The sequence below is a fragment of the Callithrix jacchus genome, chromosome 19 (assembly GCF_049354715.1).
Source record: "Callithrix jacchus isolate 240 chromosome 19, calJac240_pri, whole genome shotgun sequence".
Lineage (NCBI taxonomy): Eukaryota > Metazoa > Chordata > Mammalia > Primates > Cebidae > Callithrix > Callithrix jacchus.
In genome coordinates, this window is record NC_133520.1 from 26,022,103 (window position 1) to 26,043,043 (window position 20,941).

The 20,941-nt window shown below is 34.0% G+C and overlaps 1 pseudogene; it reads left to right on the top strand.

Annotated features, from left to right (window-relative positions):
- Nucleotides 1-17,822: 17,822 nt before the first annotated feature.
- On the top strand, nucleotides 17,823-17,941 carry LOC118149629 (5S ribosomal RNA; annotated as a pseudogene).
- The last annotated feature ends 3,000 nt before the right edge of the window (nucleotides 17,942-20,941 follow it).

The following is a 20,941-nucleotide window of genomic DNA, read 5'->3' on the forward strand; positions in this document are numbered from 1 at the left end:
TAACAGTAGTTAAAAGTTCTTAGTTGGATATATTGACTGCATCTTGCCACTCTAAACATTTTGTAAAAAATTAACTAAAATTTAACTTTAAAACGTTCCTAGCAACTTCTTCAAGTTGCATTTGGACATTTGTTAAAAAAAAAAGAAACTTTTTAAAACATCAACTTTCGTAAAGAAGATAAGAGTGAATGCTAGGTTGTTTATCAAGTGCATATTTTAAAATCTTGGCTTGGTTTATCTATAGCACTTCTTTTGGAGACAATTATAAGACGTGGCTACCCGAAGCACTTCAGTCTTTCTAGTTTGTGACACGGTATAACTGAATGTGAGATTAAGCTATATCATCCCATCTTTACATCAGTAAATACCTGGTGAGAATTAACCTTGTACATAAATAGCTTAAAATTTAACCCTTTCTATATAATGTTACTTCATAATAGTGGGTTTTTCCACATATCAAATGTAAAATGTAATGAGTAATTTAGGCTTGTCTAGCTTAATTTCTTGTCATAGATATGTGAAAATATATGAAGGACTAAACATTGACAGCAAGTTCAACTATCAGAAAATTGTAACATATATTTTACATTTCTGCTTCCTTGATTTATTGATATTTTTCTTCAAATAGCCATTCTCAAACACAGGTAGCTTAAACTGACCTTTCAAAGGCCGTCATTTATGCTTCATTATTAAGTTTGCAGACTAGACAATTTGTTCTAAATGTGACTATAATGCTATGAGCTTAAGCAATAAGCTCTTTGAGAGTCAGAAAGAGCTCTGATAATCAGCACGCCTCCTAAGTCAGAATATTATCTCCTATAAAAAGATTATTTATTATCTTTATATGTACACTGACTTTATCTATCTCAGCTTTCACATAAGAACTTTTGGAGCAATCTAATAGATTCATTATGCCCATCCTAAATATTTATTTGAGGTTGAACAATCCTGATACTTTTAAACTTTTTTTTTCTAGGATATCTTCATTCTGATTATATTACTCTAGATAAATAATAACTCAGGATTATGTGTCAAAACTCTTTAGAGGAGATTATGTTGTAGAAAAAAGTATTATTTTTCATTTTCCTTTCGTAATGGAATATAGCTCTTCCTTAAATTGAACTGTATGTTAAAGTAATTGATTTTTTTATTAATATTTCTATCATACAAGAAAATATGGTTCCTATAACACTTAAATTCCAGTGTGGCAACACACCTACAAATAATGTGACACATCAAAGAATAATGTGATAATAAAATGAACATCTTCGATGTCACTCATTCAAGGTAATACATTGAAAGCATGGAATAGTGAAAAAGGTCATCCAGATTATTTAAATTTATTTTTCTATCCTATGAAAAATTTGAATGAGATTCCCAAAAATATCTGAAGGTATATTTCATATCAAATATGACACCTTGAGGAGCTGTGAGTGCAAAAATGCACTCAATGTTTAAAACAAAATCAAAATGCCTCAATGTAAATGAGTTCTTCTGCTATTTTAGTGAGGTAGTTACTTTATGTTTTCTGTATCTCTCTCCAGTAATTGTATTCTCCTATTACTTCCCCATGATCTCTGAAAAATAGGATATGTTAACCCCTTATTGCTCCTCAAGGCCCTGTCAAACTATCATGCCAACATAGAATGATTTTTTAAATGACCCCCTTTTTAATATATATGCCTTTTTGAATCTACACTTATGTATTGTACACCATCATTTCTCTCATTATTTTCATAGTATGTATCTTAACATCTAATTCATTGTTTTACTTGTAACCTTGTCTATGCTCTGACAGCAATTTTAAATGTTAAATAAACCTGTTAAATACCAGAGGGATGAAGATGATAAATTAAATACAACCTGTTTCTTACATTCCCTCCAGAAAACCCAGATTAAGGGACTTTTGAATATGAATACATAAAGAACAAAGATAAGTAGGGTAGATATAACCACAACTGTACTTTGGAAGACAGAAAGCACATGAATAGACAGAAATTGATTTAGCAGTCTGGGAAAATTGAATTCTTAACCCATGTAAAAAAGCCAAGAAACAACCTTATCTATACTACAGAATACCCTTTAAAAATATAAATTTGTAGTGCCAGTTTTCTGTTGGAAATGAGGGCAAGGTGGATTAAAACAAGGATGAGTAGTTTAAAATGTTAAGCAACAGTTAAAACCATATACATATTAGAATGGCTAAAATTCTAAACATGGATAGTAACCAGTGTTGACAAGGATGTGGAGTACCTATAAAATGGTCTAAAGACTGAAAAACTGATAGTTTCTTAGAAATGTAATTTTACACCTTAGTGTTTATGCCATGGAAACAAAAGCTATTTCCACATAAAGATTTATACATAAATGTTCAGAACAGCTTGATTCAAAATGGTCAAAAATTAGAAAAGCTCAAGGGTGCATTCATAGTAAAATGAATGAAATAAAGGAGGTACATTTATACCATAGAATACTGCTCAGCATTAAAAGAAGCAAATCATTGTTAATGCAACAACATGGATAAGTCTCAAAATCATTATTCTGAGAGAAGCAAGACACAAAAGATTACAAGCTGTATTCCATTTATATCAATTGCAAAATCATCTATAGTAGTTGCCTGGGGTAAGGACTGAAGGAAGAATTGACTGCAAAAGATGTGAGAAATATTTTGTGGGTGACGAATATATTTTGTGTATTGATTGTGGTTGTTTGGTTATGAGCTAATACAACTATCAAAATTCATTGGGTTGTATACTTTCAATAGAAGGGATTTATTGCATCCCTGTTATTCCTCAATAAAATCAATAAGTAAAAAAGCAATTTAAAAAAGAACAAAGAAACAATTAGAACCTCAGTTCTTCTCAACCATTGTATGTCTCCATAGGATTTATTTTGTACCAAAAAAAAAATGAATGGAGGTGGGCAAGATGGAAGGTTTCTGGACTACAGGACATTTAAAGGTCAGGTATTCTGTTTAACACAGGATAATTAAACAAACATTTATGATAACGAATATTGATCTGTAGCTCTTTCCCCAACATATCATCCAGAATGACAGCAGCCAGGATTATAATCTCTAGGCTACTGAAAATAATTATATAGAGAATCTACTTAGCCAAGAGAAAAAACATAAATACACTTTTTATTTTTTAAGAAAGGGACAAAACCTTTAGTGAAGATAACAGTTACAAGTTCCATTTGGGGGCTCAATGTTCCAAGTCAGCTTTTAATGTCCTACTTTTAAATATTAGCAGACTCTCAAGGATCACCAGCCACCTGTAGACTTCTAAGTTAAAAAACATAAGGATCAAAATAAACAGAGAAAAAATGAGAAATTTTGGAAATTGAGACAGTACACTATAAAAGCATTTTATGGATATTCTTAGAGAAATAAGACATTTTTATTAAAAAAAGAATTCAGCAAAATTTTTTAAAATTCCATTGCAATATCCAAATATAAAGTTGAGGAAATCTCCCTCAAAGCAGAGAAATATAAAACTAAAAAAGAAAGGAAAATTAAGTAAAAAGTATAAAAGAAAGGAAAATGAAGGAAGTATAGCATCCAAGTAACAAAAGTGCCAGAAAGAGAGAGAATAATAAAAATGGAAGAGAGAAACTATCAATTAAATAACAGAATATTTCTTACAATTGAAGGACATGGATTGTGAGAGTGAAAGCCTCACTCTGCGCTCAGCAAAATAGACTTAAAATGGACCCATACCAAGGTATATCAACATGAAATTTTAGAAAGCTGGCAGCAAAGATAAGATTTTATGATTTCCAGGGAGGGAAAAAATGAATCACATGAAAAGTCTCAGGAGTTGGGCCTCAGGCTGCTTAAGAACAACACTGGGAGCTACAGACAATGAAGCATTGTCTACAAGATTTTAAGAGAAAATTATCAGACCTAGGGCTTGATACTCAGCCAAACCATAAATCTTATGGTAGAGATGTTCAATGCTTGCAAAATAATCTACTAGGTACTTTTAGCAAGAAACTACTCTACATGAGCTTCATTAAAATAAGGTAATGTACCAACAAAGGTGGAGGCCTGAAATACAGAAAATATAGGAAAAAGTAAAGGGCATCTTTTGAGTCATGGTAACATGAAAATTACACGAAGACGGATGTATAGCAGGCATAAGGAAAATCAGTCCAGAATAATGCCAAAGTCCTCAGAACAGATGTCTTCAAAAGATAAATTTTATCCTTTAAACGTTGCATCTTAAAAGGAAATTTGGACAATTGGTGAAGAGCTTGGATTTGAGTTAGTGGGAAGTACATGAAAAAAGCATGCAAAAATAAGGTAATTTTCGACTCCAGAGGGTGAAAAAACTTGATTAAGAAAGGAAAAATACTTTTAGTATACAAAATATCTTAGACTAGTATTTACATACATGTAATTGTGTAAACACTGATATAATCAAACTTATGAGATAACTATATTGATAACATGGGGGAAGATTGTGTGTGTGTGTGTGTGTGTGTGTGTGTGTGCGGGAGAGAGAGAGAAAGAGAAAAAGAGAAAGAGAAAGAGAGACACAAAGAGAGAGAGAAAGAAAACAGATATACAATTATGGTAAGGGCTGAGTGTCAAAGACTGCTAAACCTCATTTCTTCATAGGAGAATATAATTAGAGAATACCTAAATTGAACAAAAAGTCAAGACATAAGTATATAATTCTGATATTTGAAATATGGAAGGAAATCTTTAAAACATCAGCTTAAAAGGTGAAAACAGTTGCCTCTATAGACAGGCAAATTAGAGAGAAAGGGTACAATGAATTCCCTATTTTGTTATAAGAAAAAACTACTCAACTCTTCTAGCTTTGCATGTGCATATATAATAAATAGGATAAAGATTAAAACAAAAGCACATTAAAAATGTAAAAAATCAAAGCTATTATCCTGTTGTAATGGTTAATACTGAGTGTCAACTTGATTGTATTGAAGGATGCAAAGTATTGACCCTGGATGTGTGTGTAAGGGTGTTGGCAAAAGAGATAACCTTTGAGTCTGTGGGCTGCGGAAGGCAGACACACCCTTAATCTGGGTGGGCACTGCCTAATCAGCTGCCAGCACAGCTAGAATATAAAGCAGGCAGAAAAACATAAAAGGACTAGACTGGCCTAGCCTCCCAGCCTACATCTTTCTCCCATGCCAGATGCTTCCTGCCCTTAAACATCGGACTCCAAGTTCTTCAGTTTTGGGACTGAGACTGTCTCTCCTTGCTCCTCAGCTTGCAGGTGGCCTATTGTGGGATCTTGTGATTGTGTGAGTTAATTTAATAAACATATATATCTATCCTATTAGTTCTGTCCCTCCAGAGAACCCTGACTAAAACACCTGGCTTCAGAATGTTTTAGTCATGTACATTAATATGTTATAGTATGTATTATGTACCCTATTAAGTAATGTTCTTTATCTCTAGGCACACATCAACATATAATCACATCTTGTCATTATTATCAACTTATGTCATTTAATGAAAAAAATATATTCTTAATGTTTTGATTCTGGATCTAAATTCAAGATCAACATTCTAGCTTTTTACCATGTACCACTTTCTAGTATCTGAACCTTCTATTTTTCTCCTCAAGATGATTTATAGTATCTCCCATTTTTAACACTACAATTTCCTCAGAGCTTTTCTGTCTTCTCTTGACCAACTTATCACTCTAAACTACATATTCAGCCATTCACTATAACTTCTCTAACAGCTAAGGATCTCTTAATTGCTTGAATGTTCTCCATTGTAACTCTAATTTCTTCATAGCTACATCCTTGCCAGATTCCAAAGGGTCCTTAGAGAAGTATGGATTCCTACGCTAACTTATGTTGATCATCTATTCTATTGCATAGTCCTCAAAGTATCAGTTCTACTCCTGCCTTTATAATATTCAGTTGATAATTTTTCCATGTGGTTTTAATTTCTCAACTTTCCTCCTTTTCTTCATAAAAGTATTCCTACTGTTTCATTATTCTTTATACAATAAAATATCACATATCTTATCTCAATTAAAATAGAGAAAGAAATATCTTTCTCTATTTTTTTTTTTTTGGTAAGTCGGAGTCCCACTCTGTTGCCCAGGCTGAAATGCAGTGGCGCAATCTTGGCTCACTGAAACCTCCACCTCTTGGGTTCAAGCAATTCCCTGCCTCAGCCTCCTGAGTAGCTGAGATTACAGGTGCCTGCCACCATGTCTAGCTAAGTTTTGTATTTTTAGTAGAAACAGCATTTCACCATTTTGGCCAGGCTGGTCTTGAACTCCTGACCTCATGACCCACCTGCCTCGGCCTCCCAAAGTGCTGGCATACAGGTGTAAGCTACTGCACCTGATCACCTTTCACTATTTTTAACTAGGTCAAGTCATTTTGTACTGTGTAGTAGGCAGAGTTCTAATACATCATCCCTTAAAATCCTAGGATTCCTTGTCCCTGGTGTACACACAATTTCTCTCGGTTATTCAATCAAATACAATTCTAGGTATCTCTGTGAAGTGATTTTGCTGATCTAATTAAAAGTCTTAGGTGTTAATCAGTTGACATTAAAATTATCATTGTGGGGCTGACCTCATCACATAACTCTTTTAAGAGCAGAGAGATTCCTCCAGATGGTTGCAAAAGAGCATTTCAGAGATTCAAAACACCGTTGTTTGCTTAAAGATGGAGGAGGACACATGGCCAGAAGTGCAGTGGCCTCTTGGAGGCTGAACCAGGCCCTGGTTAACACCAACAAGGAAATGAGGACATCACCTGGAAGGAACTGAATTCCGCCAAGAACAAGAATGGGCCTGAAGACTGATTGTCCCCTAGATCCTGAAGATAAGAAGTCAGTCCAGCTGAAGTCTTCATTGCAGCTTTGGGATACTCTGAGCAGGGAGCCCCACCACCTTGTTCTAGACTTCTGACTTATAGAATGGTGAGCTAATAAATGGGCATTGATTTTTTTACTTGCTACATCTGTGAGAATTTGTTACAGAGCAAAAGAAAACTAATATTGCAAAATTCAACTCTCTCTACTTGATTCTGAAACTTGCTCTATCAACTAGCCCTTATTTTGTGCATGGGTGTTTACATCCTATCCTGTCCTGTCCTATCAGTCTATTATTCTGCCTCCTAATTGTCCTACCAATCTTCTTGCAAAAATAAGCTACAGCTACTATTTATAGCTGTATCTATATTTTCTCCTTAATTCTGAAGAATGCAGAGCCAATGTCCTGTGGAGCATGAATGATGTTTTAATTGACAATTCCTATTACTTTTGTTCACGCTTTTTATTTCTCCACAATGTGGTTACTAGCAGGCTTCTCTGGTCATCTTATCCTACATGATTCTCCTTCCACTTCTATCAACATGGAGTTTTGTACTCAGCAAAATACAAATCTTTCAAAACTGGGGACCAAAACAAAAAGACATTCTTATATTAAAAAGCCAAGAGACTTTGCTGACAACACATTAAAACTACAATAAATGATTAAATGAAGGAATGTGATATCAATTGGAAATATGGATTTCCACAAAGGATTTGAGGGCACTTGAAATTATAAAAATGCAGGTGAGTATAAAAGGAGTTTATTTTCTTAGTTTTAAAAACATTAAGTAATAATTGACTTTTTAAAGCAAACTAGTAACGATGTATTGAAGAGTTTACAATATGGAGAAAAGAAGTGGCAGAAGACTGTTGTAAGATTCCTAGAACGCAGGTGAAGTAGAGTATTATTATTTGATTTTAGACTGTGATAAGTTAAAGATATAGAGAGTAAATAGTGGAGATAAAATTGAATAATAAAAAATGATTAAATTATTCCAAATTGTTCTCTTGAAGAGACCAAACAGAGACAGAGAGAACAAATGAAAACCAATCTGTGAGATAAGAGATTTAAACTTGAACATTTTAATAATTACATTAGATGCATTTACATTCTGTTGAAACACAGAAATTGTCATAGTGGATATATATATCTATATATCTATGTATATATGTGTATATATAAAAAGCCTGTTGGAAATTCATTTTAAATATAAATATATAGAATGGCGAAATGATCAAGAGAGCTATGCATGCTACTACCAAATACAAGAAACACGGAACTCCTGTTTCAATATCCAACAAAGTAGATTTTAGAGTAAAACATACTACCAGTGGCAATCAGGCATACTGCATGCTGATAAAGACATCAATCCATCAAAATATAATGACCCTAAATATGTATGCAACTGCTAACTTAAAACCATAGAAAGTAAAAACTGAAAGGAGAAACAGGCAAATCCACAATTATAGTTGAAGGGCACACTCTTTCCTGAGTAATTGATAGAAAATGGGTGGAAAGGTAGTAAAGATAAAGATATATACCACTGTTACCAATTGGACATAAATGACATTTATTGAACACTATCTAATAACAGCAGAAGACACATTATTTGAAGCACATGTTGATCAAATACCAATATAGACCATATTCTGAACCATAAAGCAAATATCAATAAATTTAAAAGATTTAAAAATATACAATGTATGCTCTTTGGGTATCGTATTTGGAAACTAAACAACAAATTTGTAAGTAACTTATTGGTCAAAAAATCACAAGGGAAATTAGAAAATGTTTTGAACTGATAAATATGAAAATATAATCTGTCAGAATTCTTAGGACAAACCTAATTTGGGGTAATGTGTAATATTCAATGCTGAACAACTACTAAAATAACAAAAACAAAAAAAGTGCCACAGACCAACCCCATTTTGCAAACCTTTAATAGTTTCTTATAAATTAAAACTTTACTTACGTAGATATTTCCAATCCGAAATAGTTACCAAATAGAAATAAAAATATATGTCCAGTCAAAAATCTGTAAGCAAATTTTTAGACCAACTTCTTTCATAGTAACCCCAAACTGAAAAATACACCAATTTCACTCCTATTTACCAAAACAATTCCAGTCTTAGATATTTACCAAAGAAGAATACAACTATGTGTCTAGACAAAGATCTGTAAGCAATTCTTTGCAGCAACTGTACTCATAATAACCCCAATTTTTGTCAGTGGGTGCATAAATTTTGGCATATCCACATGATGGAATACTAATCAGCAATGAGATATAAACCTATTAATACATGTTACAATATGGCGGGGCTCAAAAACATCATGCTAAGATAAACAAAAACAAACATAAAAAGCTACATTCAGTATGCTTTCATATATATGATCTTCTAGAAAAACCTAACTGGTAGAAAACTCTACAAACAGAGCACACATCAGTTGTTGCCCAGAGCAGGGGTAGAACAGGGTATTTATTGAATAATACAACATGTGGGATAATAGAAATGTTATGTGTTTTGATTGTGGTAAACATTGGTCAAAGCTCATTGAACTGCATATTTTTTAAAAGATAAATTTTAACGCATATGAATTACACCTCAATAAAATTGACTTAAATATTCTAACATATACAGAAATTTGTTTCTACTTTTATATTGAGTCAATTTCTGTGACCTTATTAATATATTACTCTGCTCTAAATTTCTTACTAAAATTAGAAATACAGAATCTTTTCTTTTCAACTTTTATTACAGGTTGAGGAAGTTAAAATTTTCAGAAAATTGTTTCTCTTAGATTTTGTGAAGAGGGGTAACAGTGTTACATGCCAGCATTATTACTATTCTTGAACAAGATGTCATAGCAACCTATGCTTTTGTCTTTAGATTTCTACTCTCCAACATGATGTTTTTGTGACATCAGATATCTGCAGGGTTTACTGTCACCTCATTTTTCAAAGTGATTTTGACATATGACCATCCCATTTCAACTTCCCAATTTGGAAAAATGACATTGCATTTTATTACTAAAAAAAAAAAAAAAAAAAAGAGAGAGAGAGAGAGAACTTAAAGAAGAGAATGGAATTTTTATCAGTATATGAGTGCTGGTAATTAATTTCTTCAGTGAAAAGGATAAGCCCCCAGGAATACAGAGATAAAAGAATATTATTCGTCTTCTTTCTTCAAGCTAACGAGCAAATCAGTATCATTAGTGTTTTTGAAAGATTAACTTCTCACCTAAAAACGTGCTTAAGGATACTGAACATTTGGTATCACTAGTTTTCTTGAGCACACGTAATAGTCTTTAAAAATATTTGTTAATAAAATGAAGCTCACTACTTCTCTCTTAAATTTCAGCTTCAGCCACTCCATTTAAAAAATATTACACAATTGATTCAATTTTATAGTTTTAAAATTATTTCTTATTCAATTTTCTATCACTCTTTTCTCATAACATATTCATTTAAATGTAAAAACTTAATTCTAATGTATTTGATTAACTTTCAGGTACTGATGCTGAGTCGAACTAATTCTACATTTTTTTAAAATGCCTGGTGATCTAGTGCTGCCTTTGGTTTAGGGAATGTTGATCACTGTGATTTTTAAAATGATCATTACTTGGATCAGATGGCTAAAAACTATAAGTATTCCCATTTAACCTCTCTCATTTGCCAGACCAGCAGAACGCAAATGCATTATCTTCATATAAACCAGATTTTCATTAGAGCTTACCTGTCAAGTTTCCATCTATTTTTTGGTACAAGACTCTTTTGCTTGTTTTAATGATTTGTACACTCAAAGGCCTCATTATTCTGTCTTTAACACCAGTCAGACATTTTCCCCTATTACATTGCAGAAATCTGAAAATAACCACTGCATGTTGCTGAGTTCTCAGGTCAATTGCCTCCTTGCTTTGAATATTCAGTTTATGGTTAAATTGCTGCATTTCAGTATTAGATGCAAATAACCATTTATGAAAATTTAAAAATTCTCAGTAATTGACTCATATCTCTTTTCATCACTTTACTGCAAGAAAGGAGTTCAGCATGTGCAATTTTCTTGCATTAACCTCAGTCACTATATCATGAAGATTTAAATAGAACTGAAATCTGCAATACAGGTAATAGATGATTAACGAAAGCTAATTTCTGTCATTAATTAAGCCATTCTTTTCATAGTGGCAGAAAGCACAGTATTTTCCTGCCTCTTCATAACAATCATTCTTTTCTGTTTTCTAGAATTTTTAGCTTTGAACTCTTCTAAAAATACAGTTGTATGGATAATAAATGTAAAGTAATTCTGAACTTACCAATACAACTAGTCTAGGTGTCATCTCACTCCTCAGAATTAGAACTACTTGAAATCTGAGAAGCATGTACGGCCTCTGCGGCGGTTCATTTTGATTGCCCCCCAATTTTTCCTTCTCCCCTTTATCATCCTCACTCTAAGTATGTGGTAGTTACTGACATCACTGAGATTTTGCCTTTTGCACACCAAATCAAGTCTTTGCATACTTTTCCATGCTCTCAGATTGGTTTTAAAACAAAGATATGAACAGGAAGTGAATCCAAAGCATCCAAAGTATTGGTGTTTTTCATTTTCTTCTAACTACTATATTGTATTTATTTTTCTTTTTTCTCATGTAGTTACTCTGAGCTTGAAATCAGTGGACATATTCTAGACATCTCCTTGAATATGCTATTTGTTCATTATTTCAGCATATATAGATTCACAATTCATTGACTTCAAAATGAAGCTATAAATTTGCTGTGAATTTTAAAACTTTTATGCATTTGGCATTTCTTTCACAGTCTTTAAATTTTATAATCTGATTTTGAAACGAGCTCCAATTTTTGTTTATTATTTTGTACATAACATTGAAATAGATCATAACATTTCCTTTTAAATGGATACAGAGTATAAGCTGTTTTCATTCTATCATTAATCTTCAGAATTCTTTTTCTTGTATTTGATGACATACTTATGTAGAAAGCACAGTGCAGCCTACAAAACATTTTAAATGGTTTCAGACTAGTTAGAAAATAAGATAATGGACAAATAAAAGTAAAGTACTAGAAAGTAAGAGATAATTTCGTAGTAGTAGTGAAATGAGTATCCAGACCAGAGAAAGAGTTTAGCTCCAAATTCTTATCAACTCTTGTCATTTTACCAACCTTTCTGAAACTCTTGAAAATAATTTTAAGCTGTTTCAGCTTATTTTTCTCTGAGCTTATTCTTAAAAAAAAAAATCTATCCACATGTGTATGCAAGTCATGAGAAATAGCTTCACAATGACAGCAGCCAGATTACTAAAACTACCCTTTATAATCTACTGAGATTCACTGTCTACAATCTCAAAGGCAAAATGTGGACATAACTCATAACCCTTTTCACTAACCACATTTTAATAATAGAAGCCTACGGCAATTAGTGGCACCAAATTAGTAGGAGGAATAACCAGAAAGGAGTCAGCAAGGCATACCTAACAATTTCAAATCCATTCCCAAGCTATTTTTAAAATGTTTACAAGTAACTGGGCTGCCAGTTTCACCACATTTTACTTGACAAAACTCAAAACTAAATGTTTCAATTTTTATTTACAAATAAGTATTAAGAGATAATAATTTAGCAATTTGTTAAATGGGCAAGATTTCAGGTAAATCTTCAATAAAGGCACTGGAGAATTTAACTTTTTAAATTCTTCCATTTTAGGGGATACCATATGTAGCATCTGTGTCTTGGGTCTGGGGACTGGTTCTTTTCTGAGCATGACACCAACAGTTACTTTCTGAAGAGTCCTGGTTTATGTGTTCTAGAAAGTCTTACCTTAAATTTTCATGTTTTTCCTCAACATTCTGCCAACTATTTCCCAATTTTAAATTCAATCTCTCTTCATAAACTTACATAGTCAGTCTTTCCTTACTCAATGTCTTAGAGGTATATTTGATTCATAATAATTCTAATATTCCTTTTTTTGACATTTGAAGCCAACTTTGCCCTTTCATTTCTTATACTCATAGCTTTTGTATTTCTCATATTATATTTATCTATGTGTCTATGATTTTGGGCCATTTGTTCAGCCTTTCTGAGTTTTTTATTTGCTAAATATTGGCTTAATAATTAGATTAAAGATATGATGACAATTAACAGGCTAAATGAGACAACATACTGAAAAGCACTAAGCAGAAACCCGGGTATGTATATTGCAAGCCAAGCTATATTTTCTGAATTTCTTCTTTCCTCATTTTCTTTTATTTTTTCTCAGCATATTCTATTTTGCTACGCATAATTTAAATTTACATTTTTACTGATACAAAACAGAATCACATCATTCCTGTTTTATATTTATTATGTTTCTTTATATATCTGTGACCTCACTATTTTACCTCCAACAACCAAGCATTCCAAGAGACGAGCGTATTTAAAACAGGCTTGATCACAGCCAGGGTTGGTCCGTGGCCACAACCTCGTCTCCATCTGCTTCAAAAGGCCTTTGTCAGAGCTGAGTGTTGCTGACCTCCCCTTTTTCTCGGGAAAAGGGGAATGTAAGGAGGTGTTCGATGTATAAGTGGCATCATAGTCAAAGGCCTTTTCAGTTTCCACTGCGCATAGCTAGCCTGAGTCCTACAGAATTCTGATTATTGACAATGCACTCCCTCAAGATTATTTCCTCCTGCCTTAGCAAGAAGATTCCCAGTTTCACTGAATGTAGCTGCTTGAGGAGAAAACATGACCACATCTTAGTTCCATAATAGATTAAAGATTTTCATCAGCCATGCTGTAGCTGACTTTTACTTTCACAAGAAAACAAATCAATGTGCTGTGATCATTTGCTTACTCCCAGAGTTTCCAAAGCTTTCTTTCAGGTAAGAATAAAAGCTCAAGTGGTTTTTTTCCCCTCTAGAGATACCAGCTTATCCTATTAGTTAAAGAATATTTGGTTTCATAGATTGAATCTAAAAAGGTGGACACTTATAAATATAAAACCTATTTATCCTGGTCAAATGATGGGATGCCATTGAAATTGAAGTGGTATTGTGTACAGTTTTTGCTGGATGGTTGTTTTATTTATTTTATTTTGCATGCAGCTTCTGAGAAGTTTGAACAGTAGCAGTGTGTGATGTGGCATTCACTCTTTCCAACAATACTAAGAATTAGTCTTTGTCCACACACACCGACTGCAATGCAGTCTCTGTTCTAGCACACACTGATGCTGTTGCCTATTTTCAGCTGTGTTGATGACTACATTCCAGACTCATGCAAACTGAGCACTGCTGTTATGGTACAAACCCTGGGTTTTCCTCTTGGCTGACACTAAAAATAACCCACCAAATTTGTAATTTTCAAGATAATTTTGGCTTTGCTTTTGTAAATGATGACATACATCTGGATTATGTCCTATAACCTTGACACTATTTCAAGTGTTATCTCTGAACACATCAGCTCTTAGTTTGTATTCAACAAATTCATATTAAATTCTTTTAGTTCAGTATCTATGTGAAGAAAAGTGCGAGTGTTTTGAAGATGTTTCAGCGTATGTTTTCCCTAATAATCATTTCATTTAAAAATGTCCATATAAGTAGAATATATTAATTCACTAATGTATAAAAAAGTTTTAATGCAGTATTTTACTTCCAGCTACTTTCCTTCCACTTCAGACATAGAAAAAGAAACTATAGTTGAAAAGCAATTTAAGACGTTTTTTGAAGCTGCCAAGTTTTCAAACTTTGATTCTTGTTAGGTGCTAACAATAAGCACAGAAGGGTGAAAAGTCTACCTATGCCATTCTTGGGACTCTGTGACAACTAGGAAAAGCGATTTCCAGCCATTCTTCAGTCTCTGCCCTAGCAGGATGAAAGCATGTTTTACAAGAAAGATGTGCCTTTTCTTGAGTAGCAAGGAGAGAGCTGATGCAATTGGAAGTTTTGCCATCTGTCCCTGTGACCACAGACTTTACACAGAAATGCTCCTACCAGGTCATGTGTTTAGATTCTGTGGTCATGTATTTATACCATGTGATTAGAACTGCTGGGGAGAGAAAGGGAAGGCCAGACTGTGATGGTCTCTCCTTCAAGCCCTTACATAAAGTCTATTCCTGTTCTTGTGTGCCTGATGTTGATCCAGAACTTCTCAAGCTATCAATTTAGTGTAATAGATGCCTGTCATGACATTAACAAGGAAGGTCAAGCTACACACAAAATGAATTGGGAATTTTAGCTTGGTTAGAGTTTTTCACGAAGTATAGAATGCTGTATTCTGACTTAAGGAAAGATTTATCTTTTACAGAGTAATCTTTAGCAAAACTTGGAGTTTCCTCCTTCAGTGACTTTTGTCTCTCAGTCCTGGTGAAAGCACAAAATGATCTTTCACCATTTTATCCAATATTTAAATTATTTTTGTTGTGAGTATTTTGTAAAGGATTATAATATTGTGAGTATATTTATCAGTGATCTGTTTTAGTCATGTGGTGATAAACAGTCTGGGATGGGGATCGTAACCGTCTGTTAGCAATGAACCGCAATACCAAGTCAGAGAGAGAGAGATGCGAAAATCTTAATGCCAATATGAAGGGGAGAAGTAGGAACAAGAAAGAATCACAAAAAAAAGACAATTATACAATATGTGCAATATGGGGGGATCTTCCTGGGGACATTTCACTGTGTAGATTTACTTATCACAACAGATAGAAAGAATAAATTTGCCTGGCATTGGCTCCCCAAAGAGTAGTACAGCCAGTAGGGATTTGCTGCTTTTGTAACTTGACGAAACAGGAAGTTTTATTCTGCCCTTAAACATGATGTATGTTTCTCAAATCAACTAGCAGTGTAAACTCACTCATGGTAGAATAAGAGTATCCCTGAAACTCCTGAGAATCAACCAAGCCACTCAGGAGCTATCGAGCAAGCATCTGCAGCAGGAATAGGCACATCAACCCTACTAACTGCACAGAGAAGAGCAAACCAATGAAAACAAACTGTGCTTCCCTTTACATATCAACTTATAAATAAAAGGTTGTCTATTGTTCATCATGAAATTAATGGAAGAATTAGAAGACTTAGGACATACTCAGGCCTTTCTGACATGCTTGAGTATTTCTCAGCATTTCCTCCCAAACCATGGTAGGCAGCACACACACACACACACACACACACACAGACACACACAAATTCCATCCAGCCAGGAGGATCTCAACTGTCATCTAGATAGGATCTCTGATTTGAAAGGAAAAATGAGGAAAGAAAGAAGGAAGAAAAAGAGAGGAAGAAAAGAAGAAAGAGAACAGAGAGGAAGAAGAGTACGAGTGGGAAGAGAAAGGGAAAGAGTAGCAAGAAATAAAGAAAATGGAGACATTTTCTCTCTTGTGCTGATCACAACCATGAAGAAAAAGGCAATTAGACTGTCTTATATATTCATTGAATTGAAATCTCTTCTTCATCAAAAATGGCCAGTATGAAAGAGAATTCTATGTGGTTATCTTTTTTGTTTTGAAATTAAAATCAGTTGCCCGCGATAGCATGCTGACTATTTTTGGACAGGAAAAGTAACCTATTCTTTGTTCTTTCTAGAGACAACTGAAAAGGGTGATGTGTTGCCCTGCAGGACTTTCAGAACCTGGGCATGTTATCAGTGCCATGCTTATTTAAAATATCGGTGAGTGGATTAGTCTGGTATTTGATGCCAATTATAGCCCAACCTCTGTTGGAGATTTCAATCCAAATGGAAGAGTGTGTAAGATTTATGACTAAAATATAACAATGAGGTAGCATACATAGAACAAAATTCTAGGCATTCAACTTCAGAGACTCTATGCATCCATCTTAAGGAATACTCTTCATACCGAGAGAAAGTTGTGATCTTTTCCAGGCCTAGAATCCTTTTCCCCATTTCTTTCTCAGTTAACACCTTTTAAAACAAAATAGAAGCACCTTTTTTTTTATATAATTTACCTATTTAAAGCAAAATTTTCTGCTTCATCTGTGAGTCTTACAACACCATCAGAGGCATCATTATAGGAGGACCTCTTGGCACAGAAGTTATTTTATGCACTGTCTCTTCTCCAAGATTCTCGAGAGCAGGGCCTATGCTTTATTTAACTTTTTAAATTTTATTTTTTGTGCTTTGACATTCAATAATTTTTAAAATAGTAAAAAAATGATGGTATAAGGTTAGGAAATACAAAAGGGAATAAATCAACAGATTTTTAGGAATTAGCAAAGAAAATGTTATTAAGATAGAGAAGAGGAAGACATAAATTAGAAGAAATGGCGTGGGAGGGTATTTGTGGAGAGAATGGTGGGAGTGTAGGTAAATGGGGTAGAAATAGGGAGGTTGACTGTGGGAAACACAGAAAGATTAGTGTGTGAGAAGCTGAGACATGAGGCTGGGAAAGCTGTAACTTGAAACTGTGGGAATTAAGTCAAGAGGAAAATGTTGGTTGATCTGTGTGAAGAAGGAAAGAAGAATTAATGGAAAAACATTGCTGACTGCACTCAACTGCTTGGTTTGAAATGGAGGAGTCAATAGCAGTGGACTGAGCACAACACTGCAGGAAATGCTGAGGCAAAACCAATACCAGGATCTAAAAATGTCCAACACTTTTACCAGGGCACTGTAAAGTGCTCAAAGGGATTTTTTTTTTTTTTGAGGATTATCTCTTTTGGTCCTCAGAAGCACCATATGGGGAAGCGGGCAGAAAAACTATCAATAACCCCAATTCTATCGTTAAGACACTGCTCCTGTTCTCAAGGAACTTATAACAGATCAAGGTGAGAAAATACAAAGAACAGGGATGAAAAGTGGCAAACAGTGGGTGAATGACAGTAAATGTTTTATATGTTCACAACTGGGGGTTGCTACTGGCATCTAGAGTAAAGAGGCCAAGATACGATTACACATTCTACCAAGTGTAGGACATCCTCCTACAACACAGAGTCAGCCAGCCCTAAGTGTCAATAGTGGTAGAGTTAAGACGCCCTTGGACAGTGTATACAGAACCCATTAAGGAGTCTACAGCCATACCACCCTGAATGCACCTGATCTTGTCTGATGTTGGAAGCTAAGCAGGGTTGGGCCTGGTTAGTACTTGGATGGGAGACCACTTAGGAATACTGGGTGCTGTAGGCTTTAAAAAACAAAAACAAAAACAAACCCATTAAGGATATTTACTTAGATGAACTGTTTACAAAAATAGGTGTATTTCCTACACAAGCGTTAGGTATTGTTAGCACAAACTTCAGCTGGTACTCCATTTTGGTGATAATGAAGTCATTGCTTTGTTTCAGTACCTAGAAATCAATACTTTTTTAAAAAAATATTATTCCAATAGGAAGTAATCATTGAATAATACAACAAAATCCAAAATGTGGACTACCCTACTAAACGAATGAACCAGCTTCTTAAAAATGTATCACAAAGAACACACACACACACACACACACCCCCCCAAGAAAGGGAGGGAAAAATGTAGTGATCATAAGAGAGTGAAGAGACCTATCAACCAATTACAATGTATATGCATTTTCGTTTTAGGAGCTGGGATCTCTCACTCTGTTAACAGCCCAGGCTGGAGTGCAGTGGCGCAGTCATACCTCACCGCAGCTTCAAAATTCTGGGCTCCAGCAATCCCCCTGCCTCAGCCTCTGGAGTAGCAGGGGCTACAGGTTCATGCCACAATGCCCAGCCAATTTTTTTTAAAGAGTTGGGGTCTCTCACTATGTTGCCCAAGCTTACAAACATTTTTAATTCTAATTTGAATAAACAGCTCCTTAAAAATGTATGAGACTCAGAAATTGAGCACTAAGTGGACATTTTGTAATATTAAGTGATTGTTAGTTTTTAGGTATAATAATACAATATTACAGAATGTTATTAAAAAAAGAGCTTATCTTTCAGAAAGATATACTGAAATACCAATGGATGAAATAATGTGATCTCTGGGATTGTGAAGAGAAGTGAGTGCTCGTTTATGAAAAGAGTCCATGAGCTGATATCATTGAAGCTGTGTGATGGATAGTATGGGATTATGATACTATTTATTCTCTTTAATTTTCTATTATGTGTTTAATATATTCACTAAGAAACAGTTCTGTTTAATTGTACTTTGGGTTCTGGGGTACATGTGCAGATCATGCAGGGTTGTTGCATAGGTACTTACATGGCAAGGTGGTTTGCTGCCTCCATCCCCGTCACCTATATCCGGCATTTCTCACCATATTATTCCCTCCCCAACCTCCCCACCCCCTCTCTTTACCCATATATACGCCAACATAATTTATCACAAAAGTAACACTGCTGTGTAGTGGGCAACATGTAGTTTTTCCAATAAAGGTGTTGCATCAGTGGATTCCTTGAGAAAAATAAGTATCTTAATCTCTGCTCATCCAAGTCACAAAAATCAATTAGAATTGACTGTGGTCTATGTGGTTAAAATAAAACAATAATGGCTTTAGATGAAAACATGGGCAATCATCTTCATGACTTTAGCCTAAGATTTCAGAAACAGAACACGAATAGCTTTAAACTAAAGCAAAAAGATAAATTGATAACTTCTGTTCATCTAATGATAACATTAAATGAATAAGAATACAACTACAAAAAATTTACCCCACCAAAAAAAATCAAATCTAGACTCTGTAAAGAACACCTGAAAACAAATTAGGAAATGATAGAAAATCTAATATTTAAACAATTCACATAAAATACAATAAAATGGTCAATAAGTACAGAGAAAGTTACTCTTATTTATTACTCATTGACAAAATGCAGGTTAAAACCACAATGTGACACTTGAACTTCCTCACCAGAATTGTTATCATGAGAACAGATACTCAATACCAGGTGCTGGTGAGGATCTGTAGCAATTGCAAGTTTCATACACTGTTGGCATGAGATATAGTTTAGTACAGCCTCAGAGATAGCTGTTTGGCAGTGTCTTCTAAAGCTAAATACATGCATACCTTACAGCCTAGCAATTCAAATTCTAGGGACATACCCAATAGAAATGCAGACACGTTTACCAAAATTCTTGTACTAGTATGTTCATAATTCTAGTGAAATACTATATGTCAATAAGGAGGAACTGATTACAACCATGTGCAAAAAACAGTTCTAAATACACCAAGCATGATGTTGAACAGGAAGTCACACACAACAAAATAGATATGCCATTTTGTTTTAATTAAATCAATTAAAATTAATAAAATTAGTCAATGATTAATTTTATTTTGATAAAGGTGAGAGGCATGCAACATCTGTGGTTTTAGAAATGGGTAAGTGTCACTCTTGGGGTGGAGAATAGTAACTGGAGTTGGCATAAGTGGGGTTTTCTGACATACTGGCCACATCCTCTTTCTTGGTTTAGGTGATTTTACACATGTTTGGTTTCAAAACATTCATTGAATAATGCCTCTATGAAATATGTAAGTTAGTGCAAATATCTTATAGCTCTATATTAAATGGCCAAAAGATACTGCTAACTCTACTAAATGATGTTAAAATCTAGAGCTTGCAATGAAGGAATTATATCTTAAAAGAAGTACTTGGTCATGCAGTTCTTAACAATGTTTCTTATGATGCTTCTGACAATGTGATGTGATGATAAATGTATCCTTAAAAATAGAAGAACTAAATCATAATAAAAAAATCAAATATTGCCACAGACTGATAACAGATATTGGCTTTGATAAAATATCAAAGAAATTGGAATGAGGATTATCGTATTTTCATGATTTTAAAGTAATATTTCAAAATGAATGAATCAGTCAAGATGTGCAAAGATGTAATTTGATTCAACTATGTAATATCCTATGTAATTTGAAATATTAAAACTTGAAATAATTTTTCTTAACAGGTCCCTGCTTTAAAAAATAGCAGAAAAGAAAAAATTGTAATCGAAGCAGAATTTTCCATAAACGTTATTGTTTACAAACTCTGAATTATCCTTTTGCGGGGAGGTAATGCTCTGATATTCATCAGTTGGTTCTCAATGATGTTTTTAACATCAGCAGTGTGCTGTCATGGTGGAAATAGAAGCACATATTGGAAAGATATAAAAAATAATTTACAGAAACAGACTGATCTCATGAAGCCTGCAATGAGAGGCATTATTTGATTAATATATGGGAA